The sequence below is a fragment of the Candoia aspera genome, chromosome 14 (genome assembly GCF_035149785.1).
Source record: "Candoia aspera isolate rCanAsp1 chromosome 14, rCanAsp1.hap2, whole genome shotgun sequence".
NCBI lineage: Eukaryota > Metazoa > Chordata > Lepidosauria > Squamata > Boidae > Candoia > Candoia aspera.
Window position 1 is genome coordinate 7,084,718 of NC_086166.1, and position 19,444 is coordinate 7,104,161.

Sequence of the window (19,444 nt, forward strand, 5' to 3'; positions counted from 1 at the left end):
AGATATTAAGCTAAGGCCAATAGAGCACATTATGGCTTAAGTATATTGAGTAAAAGAGACGTGGTGGCGCTGCGGGTTAAACAGCTGCGAGTTAAACCGCTGAGCTGCTGAGCTTGCCGATCGGAAGGTCGGCGGTTCGAATCCACGTGACAGGGTGAGCTCCCATTGCTAGTCCCAGCTCCTGCCAACCTAGCTGTTCGAAAACATGCAAATGTGAGTAGATTAATAGGTACCGCTTTGGCGGGCAGGTAACGGTGTTCTGTTTAGTCATGCCAGCCACATGACCATGGAAGTGTCTACAGACAAACGCCAGCTCTTCGGCTTTGAAACGGAGATGAGCACCGCCCCCTAGAGTCAGACACAACTGGACTTAATGTCAAGGGAAACCTTTACCTTTACCTATATTGCGTAAAACCAACCAGCATTGGAGTTTTACTCCTTTAACAATTGATGAATTCAAATTAAGTTCCTCCAGCCATCCTAATTGGGGAAAACAACATTTCCTGTATCTTCTTTTGCAAGAACAATCGTAAAGTCACAGTAGCCATCTAAGCTGGGTTAAGAGAACAAGTCTGTTTAGGAAGCATTCCCTGTGACCAAGGATATTTTGCTAGCTGCCTCTTAGCACTCCTAAATCACACACAGAAGAGTTAGATTGTCGGGGTTGGCAGAGGATAACGAGGTCCCCAATTTTCACGTCTGCTTAACTCTGACTCCATTCTGAAATGCAGCCATTTTGTTGTCTTTGGAGCTAAATTAAAACATTTAGCTGAAGTAATGACCCAGAATTGTTCTGCAGCTGGGAAAGGTGACAGATTTTTTTTTTTTTAATGGGATGGTGCATTTAGCTGCAGAAAAGAAACCTCACTAGGTCAAATTCATCCCTGAAAAGTGATTTGATAGCCATTGCTGGGCCAGACTGGGTATAAGTAAGTGGTTGGCAGGTCCTTCGTTCCTATGACATTGATGGGAGGGTGAGAGATGAGACTTGGCTCAGTTGAAAAGATCACTTCACTCTAGGACTGCTCACTTGGCCCAGGCCAGTCCTGACTTTCCCTCTTTGACAATGGGCAAACTGGTTTATTGGCACAGGGAACAGGAGAGTATTACAAACTTGCTACCTCTTTTATGCCCAGATTTATAATTTCAGCACTGCTGGAATTCTGCTGGAATGAGAATCAGATTTTGAAGGCAATGTGTCGTGGGCATGAGCCAGCTGGAAATCTGCTTAGCCGTCAGGACATCCAGGGAATGAAATTATATCTTTTGATATGTGAAATTGCACAACTTGGCAGGCTAACAAAGACCCACTTGTAGTCAGTATCAAAAAGTTCATTTCTGGGGTTTGGTTACTGTGGTTTTAAAAGCTAGTGTTGTGGTTAAAACCGCTTTCACTACCTCATGGGACAGCTATCTTGGGCTCCAGCCATATAACATAAAGATCCCAGACAGAGGGGAGAGGGGAGAGAAATGGCCAAATACAAATGACAACTGGGGAGACCCTGCCTCAGATGGGATCTCCAACTTCTGCAACACTGAATTTGAAGGCACTGTTATCTCTAAGTGAAAGATGAGAAGGTGACTCTCCATTTTCTGCTGGTGAGCTGTCAGAGCAGTGTTTCTCAACCTGTGCAACTTGAAGATGTTTCGACTTCAACTCCCAGAATTCCCCAACCAGCCATGCTGGCTGGAGAATTCTGGGAGTTGAAGTCCACACATCTTCAAGTTGCCCAGGCTGAGAAACACTGCTATAGATGAATATGGGTCTCCTCCTACAATGACTGCTGTGGGGGAGAATACATGGTAGCCCATCGCAGGTAATTGAAATTAAAGAGAATTACAGCCATACAACCTGTACCTTTTTGTTTTATTATATCACAAAATAAGACCTGTCTCAATGTTTCTACTGGGGGGTCTAGATTCACTCTTCAACTAATAGTCTCTATGAAGCCCCACCCCTTAGTCCTCCCAGGCTCCACCCCTGTAACAAGGCCCCACCCCTAGCTCTAAGGCTCCTCCCCCAGGGTGAGGTTCACATGGCAACCTTCCTAATCAGATAAAAGCTCAACTGTTGGAAGGATAAGGAGCAAAGCATGTATCTCATTGCTAAGGAAACTGGCGAATGCTTCCAGGAGGGACAGACAATGGGCTCTTGTTTGGCTCAGTCTGATCGCAGTGTTTCTCAACCTTGGCAGCTTGAAGATGTGTGGACTTCAACTCCCAGAATTCCCCAGCCAGCATATGCTGGCTGGGGAATTCTGGGAGTTGAAGTCCACACATCTTCAAGCTGCCAAGGTTGAGAAACACTGCCTTATTGACATCAGTGACGCCATTTTGTCACCCTGTAGCGCCCCCTATCTGAGAGGGCAAGAGCAACGCATGCGCTGCTGCGCTCTTACGCTCCAGCGCAGAGCAATTTGGGCGATACCAATATACGACGAGGGAGAACCACCTCAGCCGACGCCTCCTCCTTTCAGGATGTTCTCTTTGCCTTTAGGGCAGACGCCCGTCTCTCCTCGCCCGTCCCCTTTGCCCTTTTCTGAGTCACCTGCAGAGTTACCACTTTTATCCCCCCCCTCCGGACCCGGGTGACATAGATCCCCCCAACATGGATTTTCTCCCTCACTCACCTCCGGAGACGACGAAAAGGGGGGGAAAGCCCGAGCCAGCCCTTCCGCCCTTACGCTGCGCGCGGCGTCAAGCGCACGGGAGCGCGTCTCTACGGCACCGCGCCGCCAGCTGACTCTCCGCGAAGACCCCACCCCCCGGAAGTGATGCAGGAGGCTGAGCCCGAGTGGGCGCTCTGGTCGCTGAGAAGAGCTGGTGGCGGAGAGGGGTAAGCGAATTGGACCGACTCTGTTCCCGTCCCTGTCGGGGTTGGGCAGCCGAATGCCCCGTTCGCGACCCCCCCCCGGGCACCGGCGTCTCCACCCCGCAGCAACGGCCAGCTCGCTCCCCACCTTTCTGGGGGGGCTCTTTGGGGTGCCCTCAGCTGGACGGAGAGAAGAGGGGAGCCCTTTGGGGGGAGGGGGGACGGTTCTTCCCCGGGGGGATTGGGGGGCAGGAGAGGCCTTGGGCGCCCCGAGGAAAAGTACATGGAGGGAACCCACACCCAACTGTGGGGCATGTGAGTGTCTCCCCCCCAGCCCCCCCCCCCGGTCCCAGGAGGGTCCTCTCCTTTTCTTAGAGTGGGAGTTCTCTGCACTCTCTGGACCGTATTCTTATTATTCCTATTATTTCTTTGTAGTGCCTAGAAAGTATCGCTGAGGTGAGTTTGTTTGGAGTTTCTGCACATTTGGGCGGTATAGACGCTCTTTCAGTCATGTGGCGGAGGTTCTGTTTCTGTCCTGGGAGAGGTAAGTGGCCAGGACAAGGCTGTGGGCTGTGGGCCAGCTCTGGACTTTCTGGGCAGCCCCGGGAGCAGTTCCAGACGGTCGTAGGCACAGCAGCGTTCACAGGCTGTGTTCATTCGGCGTGCTTAACCTGGTTATTGGGTTGCCTCTTGTTTTGCATTAATCCAAAAAGTAACCAGATGGCTCTAATTCCCAGGGTGCGTTAAGGTGTGTCTGTCTATAGCTGTCTATATCAAGTTTAGCGTGTTGTGCCAATGAAATTGGGGAGTTGTGTGTTATGCATATGTATATATAGAGAGAGAGAGAGTGCGCGCACACGTTTAGCATGTTATGCAAAGGTAATTGGGGGGTTGTAAGTGTGTTAAGCATATGTATTCATAGTAGCCTTGCTTTAGGTTTGGGAGTAGGAGAGATTGGAAGTAAACTGGGCATCAGTGGGAAGATAGGAATCATTTCTTTGTCACAAACAGATTGCATCCCGGTGAGATTTGAGCTGACCATGCCTGTTTTCCTTAAAAGGGCGGGGGACCAGTTAGTGTGGTCAATCCTCAGAGAGGCAGAGAACTTAAGGATTGCTGAATCCTCTCAGGAACTAGATTGTGATCCTGACAACATCCTGGTCTCATTGTGGCACTTTGGAGCTGAGAAGAGTTGTTGATGCTTTCGCTCTGGAGGGCTGTTTGTGGTGAGCCCAGATAGAACCAAAATGAATTGGTGGATGACGAAAGCACAGTAGTATGAATTTTGCAACAAATACAACTGAGCACAGGTCAAAGTGCACGTATTGTGTAGCTGTGATGCCAGCAGTGAGAGTTCACTGTTGCATCTTCAGCAAACTGCCCAGCAGAGTTTTCTCAGCTTCTGGGCACCCTACTCGGAGATAATCTTGAAGCAGAATTGACTAATTTAATAGGTTTGGGAAGACCTTTGCATATAAAATCACTTGTACGTGCTTCAAATTAGGTACCACAATTTTTGAATAACTTGTTGAATTTATGGGGGTACTACTTGGTCAGAGTTTATGAGATCACCTTCAATTATATTGTTATAGCCTCAGGAAGTAGATAATACTCGTTCAGATCAGATTAGCTACCTCTTTTTTAGAATTTTGTCCTCAGTTGGTCTAACTGGATGGGTCCAAGGAATGGCTAATACCTATTTCTATGAGGGGGTTATGCACATCACCTTGGAACAGGTGATAGTATATAATTGTTTGGAAGAGAGCTCCCCTGGATCTTGAAGTTTGGGGTGATTATCACCAAGTTGCAAGTTTTTGTGATAAGGTCTTAGATAGGATGGTGGCCATCTGATTGCTGGAAATTTCTAAGAAAAACATTTGACTTGAAAGAAATTAATTATCTAGGTCTTCAGTCCTGGATATAGTGCTATAAAAGCCTTGGTTATTCTGAGTGGTGGCTTCCCCAGGGGAAAAGTGGGGGATTCCTTAGTGATATTTGCCACCATTGTTCATGGGATATTGCTGAAGTAGCTTAATGAGCTACTTAATTTTAATTACTTAATTGTTGTTATAGTACTGTGTTACAGTAGCTCCAATACATTAGAGAATTGCAATGGAAAATTTCTGCTTGGCCCCACAATCTCCGTGCGTTGTGAAAACCCACTGGTGGTATTGTTTTTGTGTATCTATGTGAAGCTGCTGGAGAGTACATAACACCAGCCATTAAAGTGCTAGACAGGCTTTCTGTATGTTGTCAGACCAAATCAAGGTTAGTCTATAAAATCCTTTGTGGCTTAGCATCCAAATGCTTAAAAGGTTGCCTTTCTCAATGCCTGCTAACCTGTGCACCAAGATCAGTTGGGGAGACGTTACTTGTGGTCCCATTGATAAGTTAAGTCCACAGTGTGATGGCTAGAAGGGGGGGCTGTGTTGTTCTTTTGCAAAATGTTCTGTGAGGGACAATATACAAGAACAGTTAATCAGGACAGCGTTGAAGGGAGGTGAAAGGCAAGTTCCATTTCCCATCCCTTGCAGCCGCTGTATATGCTGGATTACAATGCCCATCATCCATAGCCAGCATGGCTATGGTGGCTGGGAAGTTATGGGAATCCAATGAGGTTGGGCTAGATGTTGAGGAATCAACACAGAATCCTATGGGTATGTCTCGACTCTGAAGGAAAGACCTTTCGAAATCCCATACTGAGCCAATATGTTTTAAGATGCAACCTTTTTCAGTGTTTGACTTAAAATAGGGATGCTCTTTCCTAATTCAGCTCTTCTGCTATCTTCAGTCATTGTGATTTTGTAAAGCCTTTTTCCCACCCCATTTCCTCGCCCTACTTCTTTAGAATAAATGTTAAAGATCCACTTTGGAGCCCATCCCTATGCATGTTTACTCAAAAGGAAGGGCTGCTAAATTTGGAAGGGGTTCCTGCTGGGTAAGTATGCTTTGTGGGGCTTGAACTGACAAAGTAGAAGCTACTGTTTTGGTTACCCTAGTGCAGTGTTTCTCAACCTCAGCAACTTGTGCTGGCTGGGGAATTCTGGGAGTTGAAGTCACACATCTTAAAGTTGCTGAGGTTGGGAAATACTGCCTTAGTGTGATCAGAGAACAAATCAGTTTTCTTACAGGTATATAACTATATTTCCCAAAGATTGCTGAAATACTGTATGCCATTAGCTGGGGAGTGTAAGGCACATTGGACCTCTTCCTATCTAAAGCTGGATGTGAGAGCTGTCACTTAATATGTAAAGGCAGGTTTTTTTTTTAAACTTGAGATCTGCCGTTCTCTTATGCACATATTCAGTGGTGAGCTTGAAGAGGGTGCTTTTGCTTCTCATTCCCTACCTAAGAAAATGTGAATATTGTCATACAGAAAACCGGGAAGTCACAATTTCTGTTCTGGGTTAATGTCTCGAGGGAGATAACTCAGACTTTTCCCGTATCTCCCCCTGTCCCTGTTGGTGATACCTTTCTCCTGCTGCTGGTTGAACCTCAGCTTCCTTCCCCTGTCTTTAGAAAGACAAGTTAAGGGATTCCAGAAAAGCTTCGACATCCAGGAGCAACATACCAGTATTGACTATTGTTTACATCCTGCAGCTCATTATGAGGAGCAGGATGTTGGACCAGATGAACCTTTAATTTGAATAATCAGGGGTGTTGCTGTTGCGGCCTTGAGCATCCAGGATCACAGGGCGCAGGGCGGAGGACCATGGGCCTCCAGATGTTGCTGAACAACAACTCCCAGCATTCTTTGCCATGGACCATGTTGGCTGGGTCTTTGGGGTGTTGAAGTTCAACAGTACTACCGTTTCCCCACCCCTGGGCAGCTGCCATGCTGATGCTTTACCAGAATGTGTTGTGTTCGTAGCATTCTTCTTGATGTGATGGGAACAAATGGGGAATTTCCCCTCAGTGCGCACCCTCCTTCCAGCCCCATCTAGGTGAATAGCACAATCTGTCATTGTACAGCTCACAGCCCCTAGTTCTGACTTGGATCGATCCATAGGAAAACTATAGAAAATAGATGGCCTTCCTTTTCTCTTGATTGGCTGTGCAGAAACACGCAAACCAAATGCAACATTCCAATGTGGCTTGCTTTTCCAGTCATCATTTATATTCTCTTCCTATCTGAAGGGTGTAGAAGCTGTATTTAAAAAAAGGAGAACACCCTGCCCCCAAGAGGCCTTAGTGTTCATGTGAGTAATGAGTTCAGAGGTGTTTTCTTTCTTTGTGCAATGATTATTTTGCTTCGTACAGTGACTGCTTTCTCCATACAATATCATTCTTTGTTTGTGAAATCCTGGCTTTTTACCTGGAAAGTTATGTTTTCAGGCAGGGTCTATCCCAGAACGATCTAGATTTAAATACCATCCACTCCGTTTCTGTTTTTTCTTTTTAAGCAACAAAACCTATTAGGACCATACCTAAGAATGTCCTTTTTTAAAAAAAGGAGACATAAAGTTTCTGTTATCAGGAGCTTCTACTCTTTGAGAGGGAAAAATTATTAGGATATCAGTTTAAAAAATAGTTGCACGGGGATAACAACATTGTGAAGTCTTTGTTAAGTTAATAATTTTTGGTTAGGGGAGGGAATAGCCAAAAGAGGTTTGTTTTAATGAGAAATGGCTAATAATTGTGGCAAACAGTGGTTAAACAAATACTAACTGAAAGATATTTTCTTCTACAGCTAGCATTGTGAAAAATGTTTGTACTTTTTGGGTAGTTTTGCTGAAACAATGGGTGCTCTGTCTTTTCCAGTATGGCTCTGGACTCCAGTAGAAGGCTGTCCCTCAAATTCTTTGAATACACTCGAGAACCACAGATTTCCTCTAAAAAAATTCCTGAAAGCTTTTTGTTCTTCCCTCAGTTGCCTTGTCCCTTTAAAAGTCAGGCAGACAAAGTTTAGTCTGTTAGGAAACCGCTTTAGGTTAGGCATTTTAAGATACTTAAGTAATTTTTTTGTATATTATATTTCCCAGTTGACATTTCATTTTGATTTTTCTCCCCATTTCATACTGGGCATCTGCAGTGGTAGTGGGAGTCTTAGTTGTTTCATGTGTCTAGGAAGGGGCAGGTGCAGCTGCAGATGTTCCTCAACCTTGAGGGCTATGGAATTGGCATGTCATTTCCAAAATGTGTGGGTAAGCTTCTGAGGTGCACTAAGTGCTGAGCAAGAACTGATGAGACCATTATAGAGGTAGTCCTCGACGTATGACCATAATTGGAACTGGAATGTCAGTTGCTAAGCTAGGTGGTTGTTAAGTGAGTCATGCCCAATTTTATGACCTTTTTGCCATGGTTGTTAAGTGAGTCACAGTGGTTAAGTGAGTCATCACAGTCATTAAGTGAATCTGGCTTCCTCCATTGACTTTGCTAGTCAGAAGCTGGCTGGGAAAGTTGCAAATAGTGATCACATGACCCCGGAATGCTGCAACTGTTGTAAGTATGAGCCAGTTGTCCAGCACCTGAATTTTGATCATGTGACCTCAGGGACACTGTGATGGTCGTAAGTGTGAGAACTGGTAGCAAGTCATTTTTTCTAGCACCATCGTAACTTTGAACAGTCACTAAATGAATGGTCGTAAGTCGAGGACTACCTGTACTCCTGCAATATTTATGGGTTAGAATAGCTAACCCCAAATGTCAAAAAACCAATCCCCCCTTCTCCAGAGTAGTAGGATCAGGTCTAAATGGACGATTGTGGAGACCACGAAGCTTTCGGCAACCCACTTGATGCTTTTTCTACTTTTCATACCCGAAGTATAACCAGGCAAATATAGTTTTGATGACTTATGTCTTGATGGAGGGGATTTTGTACCATTGTTGGGTCTTTCTCTTACCTTGAGCAGTAGAGAGCTGGAGGGATGGTACTCCTGGGAACTCGGCCCAGATAGTCCTGCATTGCTTCTTTTCTGCTTTCTTCCATGGCTGAGCTCATGTGGCCAGGAGTCCTGCCATAGATGCCCTATGGTCTGCATGCCTCTATATCAGAGTTTCTCAACCTTAGCAACTCTAAGATGCGTGGACTTCAACTCCCAGAATTCCCTAGCCAGCAAGGCTGGCTGGGGAATTCTGGGAGTTAAAGTCCACGCATCTTAGAGTTCCCAAGATTGTGAAACACTGCTCTATGTCCTCTCAAGGTTGTTGGTTTGTTTTTGTTACCACCTCATCTCTGATGTCCTCTCTGCAACTTGGAAGACCGATACACCATCTTGTTTCAAGAAATTGTACCAATTGAAATATCGGTAACTGCCCGCCTGTCGCACGGAACTGAGAACAGGTTGAAGCAGATTTGAAAGATCTGGCAAAAATAATATGGGATAGAAAAATGAATTATTTAGGTTTGGGGCCATGCCACTCACTTCAAGGAAGCACCTTGGCCCTAAGCTGGCAGGGGGATTCTGGGAGTTGAAGTCCCCACATCTTAAAGTGGTCAAGGTTGAGAAACAGTAGTACTGACCGCTCTATTTTTGGGGTGTAGAAAGAGGAAGGGTGCTGTTTAAAAAAAGAAAAGAGGAAAAAAAAGCTGTATGTCAGTCTTTTGATGCTTTCCCAAGATTTGGAATACAGCCTTCTCAGTCAGCCGGTCATTTTAGGCCAATGTTTTTGTGGTTGGAATATCTCCATGTTTGGCATTTGATTTAATAATGAAATGTGGCTTGGGAAGGTCTATCTTGTGGTTCCTCCTCCCTCCATGAAGCAGCTTTTGAAGAAAAGAGGCTAGCTTGAAGTCTGAAAAGTAGATCTTCTGTCTGCTCCTCCCTGCAGGTGTAAGTTTTGTATTTATTCTGTGTGCAGGTCACAATATGCCTATGTTGTGATCCTCTTAAGAATCTTGAATCTGCTATATAATTTTTTAAAAAGTGACCAGGTGGAAGGATGTGTGTGGGACTGTGTGAATTATTGTATTCTAGAGAAAACCTGCACAGATATTCTGATCTTGCTAAGTAGGGATGTGGAGTGGGGAGAACTGAGGATGAAAGGCTTAATTGAGATTGATTTGCATGTAAGTGTAATTAAATTCAATGGATCTTCTGAATGGTTATGTATAGATTGTTCACTGAGTTAGCAATGGAATTGGGAAGAAAAAGCAAGTAATCCTTGCATTTGGGCTGCTTTACAACCTTACACAACACAGATAAGGACCAAACACAGTCACTGAGATTACAATGCCACTGCTCTGTTTGGCTGTATTTTTACAAGAGGTTTGTAAACTATAGTTTAAGACTTAAAACAATGGGTGAACCCAGCCAGCTGTGGTTGATTCACCATAGCTGGCTGGGTTCACCCATTGTTTTACATCTTAAACTATAGTTTACAAACCTCTTGTTTGGATCCAGGCAACAAGCTAAGCAAAAACCAAGCAAATCCCATCATGGTGTTGCACCAAGGCATGAAACCAGCAGTAGAATTTGTACAGCACTGTGCTTAGAGGTGTGTCTGGTGCTTCCTTAAGCACTTTTAGAAAGCATAGGCAGCTCTTCCAAATCCAGCTGAGACCACAATATGGCAAATTAATGTAACTACTGATGCTCCCTTGAAGGTGCAAGTTACCTGTAATTCTGCTCTTATTTACAGTATTGCTTTAGAGAAGGACGTTTACAGGCACAGGCCCTCCCTTCTCTGCAGTTTCCATTTTGACCTGGCCTCTAGCAATTGCATTTTTTTCTAAAACAACAACAACAACACTGAGCAGGCCTTCAAGTATGCAGTGGTAAACAATCTCATTATGACATTTAGTTTTGGCCCTGAATTTGGAGAACGTTCACATTTACGTTTGGGTTATTGGTTTCTCTCTACTAGTCCAGGACAAGTGTTGTAGATTTTCTGGAGAATGTGAACTGGAACATTTCCCAGACCGTTTTGGGCATTTTTTTTTTTTTTTAATGTCATGTATCTTAAAAAAAAATAAATAAAAATCACTAGTCAGTAACAGTTAAGGCCTGGGACTGAATAAATATTTGGAACAATTTTCAAGTTTAACTTTAGGGTTGTTTTGATTGGACTAGTGGTTAATAGTTTAAGACAGGAGGCTGCAGTAGCTGCTGCTTCTCCGGCATTGCTAAAATACGTAAAGAAAATGAAGAGTGCTGAGAACTGTTAATGCGTCCCAAGAGCCGTGTTGCACGAAGTTTCGTTAGGATATAGACCAGCAAGAGGAAGCCCCTGTTCTTCTCGATGTTGGACTACACTCTCAACCTTCCTGATGGGTCTCCCTTCTAGTCAGTCTTGCCCAGATTGTTGTTGTCATCCAGATGTGTCAGGCCCAGCCGAAAAACTTCAGTTCTTTATTTGCTCACACCATATAGACAGAATCTTGCCAGACTAATTCTACTCTATTCCAACCTAAACTGGGAGTCTCTCGGGCAAGGCGACCCTGAACCTCTTAGTCTTCCCATGTTCCATCCCTGGACTGTGTCTCCTCTTATCTTGCCCTCCTCCTTGGAATGTGCTTCCTCCTTCCTGAGAACCAGCAACATTACTGAAGTCCACCACAAGATGTGATGGGGCTGCATCACCCATAATTCCCAGCCACCAGAAGGTAAAGGTGCCAACAGCTGCAGGAGAAGAGAAAATCCATTTCGTGTCCCTGTTACAGTGGCCTTGTCTCAAATGGTTTCATTTCCAGCCCATTTAACAATTGTCACCGGCAGGAAACTATTTGGAAAGTTCCCTCTCCTGGAGACCCTTTTGTGGAAAATTCCCCCACCCTGTGTCTGTCGAGGATAGTAGCCCAGAGCAGGGACGCGTCTTTATGGAGGAAGCCTCTGAAAGCAGGCAGTAACAAATGTGTTTTGAGGCGTCCATGCGGTGACTAAGGCCATCTCTCTGCGGATTCGATGTGTTGAGAAGACAGGTGGAAGATCCCTTCAGGTGTGCTGATCAAACGCGCCCAGCCTCACCCTGGTTTGCTGAAGGGCTCTGCGGTGGGCTGGAGGTGTCGTGTAGGGCAGAGGGTGGGTGGTGGACTGTCCGTCCTGTGGTGTGCTGGTTTTCTTCTGCAGCATTTTCTGCACTGGTGGCGCACCCGAAAGGGAGTGTGGGAAACCTTCGTGAAGGACGAAGTTCAGGAAGATTAAAAACACCGCAGGCCTGATAGCAGGGAAACGTTTGCTCTTTTTTCAAGAATGGAGGAAGTAGGTTGATAGACACAAGATAAAACAGGTTTTTTTTTTTTAATCGTATGAGCACTTCGGTGTTCATGCTGCTTTTTCTTGCTGGGCAATCCTTGTGAGGTCCAGCAGCCGGATGTGTGGACTATTTAGCCATGACAAGTCACCTTGCCCGGGGTGCACCACGAGGCTGGTCTACATTGCATCGAGTTGGGCTGCAAGAGAGGGACTGGCCCAAGGTCACCCAGCCAGCTTTCGTGTCCAAGGTGGGACTAGAACTCTCATACCACACCTGACTGGCTCTTGGGCTGAGAGGGAGGGACTGGCCCAGGGTCACCCAGCCGGCTTTCGTGCCTAAGGCGGGACTAGAACTCTCATACCATTTGTTCCCATCTAAATGGCCTTTGGCCTCTAAAATGTTACAGGAATACCACACAGCAACTCGGGCTGGTTGGTAGGAATAAAGGAAGTTGTAGATCAGCACCGTAGAGGTCACCAGTTGTAAGCTCTTTTCTGGATGATATAATGGACTGCGACTACCTGCCCGTGTGACCTGTGGTCAGAGAAGATGAGAGTTGTAATCCAACCATATTTGGGTGGGGAGCCAAATTCCTTTGATTTAAGAAGTTGGAACACAGCAAGATTTGCCTGGATGTTGGGACCCAGCTCAACACTTGGCACCATCACTGGTGTCTCCACCTTCTCCTTTTGATAGTGGTGTACTGGGGAGCTGTACTTTCCAAAGTAGACAGGAACTGGCTGGGGAATTCTGGGAGTTGAAGTCCATACGTCTTAAAGTTGCCAGGGTTGAGAAACACTGGTGTAGAGCCTTCCTCTGCGGAGCGGAATGAAACAGTTGGGGTTGGCTTTGTACCATACAGCAAGGAGAGGGGATGAGTGAAATGGACAGACTATAATGCCCTTCGCCAATCACCAGTGCACTGTGAATGGTGTAATAGAAACAGGGAAGTTTCTGAATTATCGTTGAGTTTAACATACACTATAACTGAAAACAGGTCTCCACAGGGTTTGGCGAAGAAAGCCTCGTGTTATACTTCTGCAGTATTTCAGTTGAGAAATTCCTCTATTTCTGCACCCAAAAATCTGAGCCCAGTGCTTTAAAAAGGCCTTTCAGCCGTCTTCCTAACACTGAGTTGCAATCTGACTAGCCAAATCCTCCACTCCTAATAATGAAAAATCTCAAACTTTATTTAGAAGAGCTTTTTCCTTTCTGACAACTGTGTGACAGTAATCTTGCTTTTTGATTTCCACCTCTTATTGCCCATGTTTAAAGGACTTAGAGAAGATCTTCTAATAGACGGTATCTTTTCTCTATCATCAGGCAGTGTTGGTAGAGTTTTTCTGGCTATTGGCCTCCTGTGTTGTGTCTTAATTAGATGCTTGTGGTAGCTTATTCCTTCCCATGATTAAAATAATGGTAATTGCATAGCGACCCATATCTGTCTATGTCTTCAGCTGGTAGAAAGACAAGTATAATTTGCCGTTTGCAATTGCAGCCATCAATTTGCAGAACACTCTGGAACTGGGGCTGAGACACCTGTGAAATGTGATGGACACTTGCACATTGTCTTGGTGGCCAGCGATGTCCCTTCCAGCTCCATGGAAGCTGAAATAAAATTCTAGAACTTGTAACGCTGGAATCTGGCTGTACTTGTTAGCTTGGGAATACAACACTGCAAAATATCCAGTGGAAAGTCACGTTAGGCTTTTAAGAGACCTGCATGAAGCTGCTTGAAAAAGGCAAATGAAGAGTGAAATTCCCTGGATATTTCAGTCTCACGGTTTTCACGACTGAAACTTCCCTTTGCTGGAAACATACAAAGGAGTTGGGAATGTCAGGTACCTTGGTAATTTGATCCTGGTCGAAAATGTATCAAATGTTTGTTGGAAATATTCCCAAGGCGAAGGAACTTTTCACCATCCCTGGTGGACTTGTGGAAAGGGTAAGAAGTTTTGGGAGCAAATATGTATTATGATTCAAAAGATTCTTAAAGTGAATGTACAGATGAAATCAGAACCTGTTGGGTTTGATGGACCAGCAATTTGAGAAACAACATGGGACTTTGTTTTTCTTATATGGTAACAGCAGCAAGACTTTTATATGCACAAAGATGGAAAGACGTCCAAATCCCCACAAGAGACAAATCGATAGCCAAATTAATGGAACTGGTGCAAAAAGCAAAACTGACAGCATTGATAAGAGAAAATACCTGGATTTGTTTCGACTTGGAAACCACTTTTGGATTACTTGCTGTTAATGGAAAAAAATAAAGTTTTAATTTTGGGTTTTGATGATTAAATTGCACGTTTTTATAGAAATCTTGTTAGCAAAAGTGTATCTAATGGTAAGAGATAAAATTTGTATAACAAGCATTTATATCTGCGTTGGAGAAGGTCAGAAGTCACCTCTTTACATTTTCATTCTTTTTCTGCAGTGTCTTAGTTTTTCTTTTTTCCTTTTCCTTTTCTGTATTCTATATTTTGTATTTTAATTTTACTGTGAAAATTTAATAAAGCTCTAATTAAAAAAAGATAATTTGATCCTGGGTCCCAAGATGAGGGGAGGAATTTTGAAACATACATCACTAGCATCAAAAGGGTGAGAAGAGACACTGGTGGGGGTAAAAGGAAAAGGTGGTAAGCAGAAGAGAAGGTCAGTCAGTGCTGATTTCTGAGAGTTATTCAGTTTGAAAGGCATACAGTCATTTGGCCTTTGCTGTTCATCAGCCTTTCAACTGCTTGATCAAGAATGAAGTCTTTGGCGTTGCTCGTTGGGATCTGGTTGACCAAGTATTAGTGGTGGCTGGCTAGATTCCATCGTGTGTTCCATGTGAGGTTGATCATGAGGTGGAAGAACTGATTTAGCGTGCTTCTTCCTTGGCAGGAGATTAAGCTGATCATATGGGAGTATATATGACTGACTTCTTTGTGTATGACTGGTCAACTGTTTTCTTGTGGTGTACCAAGCCTACCCTGGTGCTCACTCTGAGAATTACTGCTCTAATGAGACAGTTCCCAGCACTTTGGGAGCATGGAATAGTAGCCTGGAGCAAATCATGTCTCTTAAATGCTATTTACAGTGAGTTTATGTGTAGATTTGCAGTAACCCATCCTTGTCTGGAAGGGGTTGGTCTGCTCAGGTGAAGGTAGTGATTGGATAGCAACTGAGGAACAGGCTTTTTGAGAGTTCCAGCATGTATGTATGAGAGAATGAGAATGAAAGGAATGGCTGGGGGTGATAGATTCCTATCACATTTGGACAGCCAAGGTACCAATGCAGCTTTCATGAGTTACCAGCGATGTGGACAGATTCAAACAAGCAGCATCTCTTGAAAGCACACACAAAGTGAATGGGAAGCTCTGGCAAAGCTTGGCTCCACATGAACTGGCTGTGTTCATACAACCTACTAAGCCAAAGAGCTGGCAAATGCATTCATGTAACATGGCGGGTTAAACCGCTGAGCTGTCGATCGGAAGGTCGGCGGTTCGAAACCGCGCGGCGGGGTGAGCTCCCGTTGCTCGTCCCAGCTTCTGCACACCAAGCAGTTCGAAAACATGCAAATGTGAGTAGATTAATTGGTACCGCTTCGGCGGGAAGGTAACGGCGTTCCGTGAGTCATGCTGGCCACATGACCCGGAAGTGTCTATGACAACGCCGGCTCCAAGGCTTTGAAACGGAGATGAGCACCGCCCCCTAGAGTCGGACACGACTGGACTTTACGTCAAGGGAAACCTTTACCTTTACCTAACATGCTAAGCTTGATTTCATTTGTTGGTGGCAGAGTCTGTTGTGTGAGCCCAGTCCCTTTGTGTGAACCCAGAGAAAAAGCTGTATCAGGGTGAACAAAGCCCACATTTCTTCACAGTGTTCTGTCGTTCCTCCTCCTGTGTAAGGTTCTATGTGTGGACCTAAATGGAGTGGTGGGTATACAGCTGTGCAAACCCATTCAAGGCAAAACTATGTTGGGATTTAGATGTTCTGGGGGCAGCTTATGAGCCAGTCCTGAGACAATGGAAGCTGGGGGGAAGGGGAAGGCCCAGGTATTCAGAGATAGCAGAAATCTGCAGAGCTGAGCTCTAATCTGTGGAGGGCTGTCACATGAAAGGGGATGCTTTCGCTCCTGGAATATTGTGTCGTAAGGCAAATGCTCTTAAAGTGTAGTTGATCAAGAGAGGAGACAATATAGATGGACTCACTGTCCAGATTTGCATTTCAAAAACAGTCTTGCATTTGCTGATATGATGGGAAGGGAGGTGTGAGGAGTGTTCAGCTGTCTGGGTCAGACCTGTCGAAGAATTAATGTCCCCCCCACTCCTTATCCTAGTTTTGGCTTTTCATGATTGAAAAGCTGGCTCTCCCAATTTCTCAGACTCATACCTCAGTTATTTTCCCAGTCCAGCCCTTTAAACATTTTTTTTTAATGTTGAAACAGCAGAGAATATTTTCCCCATCTTTCTTAGGAGTGATTTTCAAGGTTTCCCACAACAATAAGATGGTGATGGTGCTAAAGTCAGCCACTGAATTTCATGGCTGAACTGTGGGTATGGATAGAGACTTCCCAGGAATTTTGGTGTTAATTGTTAAAGAGGTTTATATTATTTTAACGTCATGGATTTTTTGGAGGAAGTTTTACTACTGTGAGCTGCCCAGAATCTTGCAAAGTAGGAGGCACACATGTATTGCAAAATGAATAAACAAATACCCAACTGTTGTAATAGACATCTGCATGAGTTTTGATCAGCTGAAAAGATGCCCCAGTTTTCAACAGGCTACAGGTTTGTGTCATTCTACAGCAGCAGTTTAGGAAACCAAGATTGGAAGCATCATCTTGGGGTAGGCCAGCTTTCTCCAACCTGAAAAGCCACCAAATGTATATGGAGACTTCAGCTCCCAGGATTTTCTGCAATGACTGTGCTGGCTGAGGAATTCTGGGAGCTGAAGTGCAAATACCCGGAGGGTTACTCAAGTTAAGAAAGGCTTGTGAGAACCAAGAACCAAAAACGAATGCCTCTCCTGAGAGATCTGTGCCTTAATCTGGGTTCTATCATATCTTGCATTTATAGCATGACACCTGTGTAGATGCTGGAGAAGACCACTGAGGCTGTGAAAGCCAACTTTTAAACAAATCAGGGCATCCAGCCTCTGGTGAAAGATATTCAGCTAAAGAAACTCATCTTTTTTGGAGGGGAAGTAGCTATACTGTCAATTAATTTTACTATTAGGAACTTCTACCTAAGATCCAACAAAAGGAAGTCTTCCTTATCTGTTTTCCTTTAATCCGTCAAGCAAATCCTTAATTCCATTGCATGATGTCAGCATGACATCCATTTGTGGCGTGAGTTGAGTTTTTCTTTTTAAACCGGCATTCTTCAGCACCGTTGACAACACTGTTCTTTTTGCAGTGGGTGCCACCAAGCAGATGGCCAATCTGTTTCTCCATCTGAGTCTTCTGCTATTGCTTAGGTTTTGGTGAGGAAAAAGAGGGAGCAACCTAGTGGGTGTTAAGGAAGGCCTCATTGGGATTTGATTGCTTGCTTCTACATTGTTTTTGCATATTGAGCTTTTAGTGCAGGTTATAGCTGGGCTGGAAGTCACATAGTAGTTATCAGATGGGGTAAGCTGGAAGGTTTTGGCCTGGCTTCTTATGTGTGTGCCTGTTTATGGAAAATTAGGAATGAGGGTTAAAAGGTAGAAATGGGTATGGTTCTCCTTGCTAACAGCTCATGTTGCTGAAAATCAGTCGGGGCGTGCAAAATAAGGGATGAAAACTATGGGATTCCCACTTCTAGAGTAAGCCATAAATCATGGTTTACAAACCAAAGTGGCTGGGTATGCACAGTGTACTAGGCCAAAAATTAAATCACCTTGGGCCTAAGCACAATGGGTGAGGTTGGTCAGAATCTCCAGGATAACCTTCATCAACTAGGCATGTTCAAGATCTGTGGATTCAGCTCAGAGTTCTCCAACCTGCGTGGCCATTTGGAGGATGGCAAGTTTGGGATAAGGCTTCTCTAGGGATAAACCACACCTTCTTGAAAAGAGACCTGAATGCTGTCAGCTCATGAGGGAAAAGGATCAGCTGAAGATTCTCCCTGCTGCAGCATTTATTGTAGGTTGCAGCCCTACTTGTATCCACCGTGTTGAAAACTTTCTACTCTGAATCTTGCATGGGCAAAATTCGGGCTATGATATAGTTGGGAGAGAAGACTGTAGACTTTTCCCCTCAAGAGCACACAAGTCCTGAAGTATGTGTGTCTTGAATGCTCAGCATTCCTGCCTTTAGTTGGAAGATTGAAGCAGAAGGCCACCTTATTTTTGGTGGAAGTCCATCAGAATGAGCAGTGGTACTCATGCCTGGACCAGTTGCATCTCATTGTCAGGTGGCTGCCAGACCATTCTGGATCCAGGACTTCTATGGTTGAAGGTCTCTCTAAAGTCCTGGACAGCCACGGACCTCACTGGCCATTTCAAGAAACTTGCCCCACAGGTTGAGAAAGACTTGCCAGACAAGGCCTTTCTCAGGGATTTCCCAGCATCCCCTCATCTCAGTACCAGTTAGAACAGGATTAGAATTACATGAAAAGGTTTCTCATAGCAAGGTCAACACGCCTGCTTTCCATGCTGAAATTCCCACTGCTTCCTACTTAAGATTTTGCCTTGGAGGGCCTCTTCTCCACCCACCCACCCAGTTTAGACCTTCGGGCTTATTTTGTCAAGTTTCTCCTGACTTGAGGCATCTCCTCAGCCTTCTGGCTTCACATATTCCTAGTGAGCTCTAAATACTATGCCATCATTCCTTTGAATTGCTACGAAGTGGAGAGCAATAGATGGCATGAAACAGGTGTATTTTTACAACATTACTTTATGAAAATCCAGTGGTCAGGCTTTGGCAACATTCCAAGATGTGATTAGATGCTGAATTCAGGGATATGAAGGAAGACAGGCCAGTTATTGATAAAATAGTCTGGTTGGTTTGTTTTTTCCCCTGTGTGATTGAAAAACCTTTAGCTTTTGTTTTAGATTCTGTATACTTATATTAACATGGGTGTTATTTCTCTATCTGATTTGTAAGATGTCAAATCTCTTTTGAAAATGCAGTATTTTCTCAATCGGTATATAGAAACGTGTTGTATTAAAATTATTTTAAAAATAATAAAGAAGAATAAAGAGCAACAACATTGTGTAATGTAGTTGCATGGCTTCGGTATAGGGGCTGAAAGGTAGAGTGTAAATATATACAGTATATATATATACACCCCCACACACACACCCACAGACAGTATGTGTGTGTGTGTATATATATACACAGTGTGTGTGTATGTACAGGCATACACATATGTAAAGATCTTGTGTGGCGCAGAGTGGTAGGTGGCAGCATTGCAACCGAAACTCTCCCCACGACCCGAGTTCAATCCCAGCAGAAGCTGGATTCTTTCTCGGGTGGCCGGCTCAGGCTGACTCAGCCTTCCACCCTTCCGAGGTCGGTGAAATGAG

At 44.5% G+C, this 19,444-nt stretch overlaps 1 protein-coding gene and 1 long non-coding RNA gene across 3 annotated transcripts in view; both read left to right on the forward strand.

Moving 5' to 3' along the window:
- The first annotated feature begins 2,757 nt into the window (after positions 1–2,757).
- The window catches only part of DCUN1D3 (defective in cullin neddylation 1 domain containing 3), a 31,435-nt gene continuing 14,748 nt past the window's right edge, over positions 2,758–19,444 (forward strand). Inside the window, exon 1 of one of the 2 annotated variants that reach the window (XM_063315119.1) lies at positions 2,758–2,836. The gene's annotated coding sequence lies outside the window, so the exon portion shown is untranslated. The remainder of the gene's footprint in view (positions 2,837–19,444) is intronic. The other variant, XM_063315121.1, reaches the window with a different exon arrangement.
- LOC134505436 (uncharacterized) overlaps positions 8,879–19,444 on the forward strand; it is a 289,243-nt gene continuing 278,677 nt past the window's right edge. The window contains exon 1 of the long non-coding RNA XR_010068725.1: positions 8,879–8,915. This is a non-coding gene — a long non-coding RNA (uncharacterized LOC134505436). The remainder of the gene's footprint in view (positions 8,916–19,444) is intronic.